At 55.8% G+C, this 206-nt stretch overlaps 1 pseudogene; it reads left to right on the top strand.

Moving 5' to 3' along the window:
- LOC118345178 lies at positions 1-127 on the top strand (annotated as a pseudogene; the record flags this gene model as incomplete).
- Between the last annotated feature and the right edge of the window lie 79 nt (positions 128-206).

Below are 206 nucleotides of genomic sequence, written 5' to 3'. Positions count from 1 at the left end.
GCATCGATGAAGAACGTAGCGAAATGCGATACTTGGTGTGAATTGCAGAATCCCGCGAATCATCGAGTCTTTGAACGCAAGTTGCGCCCGAAGCCATTCGGGCGAGGGCACGTCTGCCTGGGTGTCACGCATCGTTGCCCCAACCCCAAACACTTCTTATGATGTGTGGGGTGCGGGGAAGACATTGGCCTCCCGTGTGCTTCTGC

This window comes from Juglans regia, unplaced genomic scaffold (assembly GCF_001411555.2).
Source record: "Juglans regia cultivar Chandler unplaced genomic scaffold, Walnut 2.0 Scaffold_16344, whole genome shotgun sequence".
Classification (NCBI taxonomy): Eukaryota; Viridiplantae; Streptophyta; class Magnoliopsida; order Fagales; family Juglandaceae; genus Juglans; species Juglans regia.
Note: the sequence above shows the minus strand (reverse complement) of the source record. Positions and strands in the feature narration are given on the sequence as shown.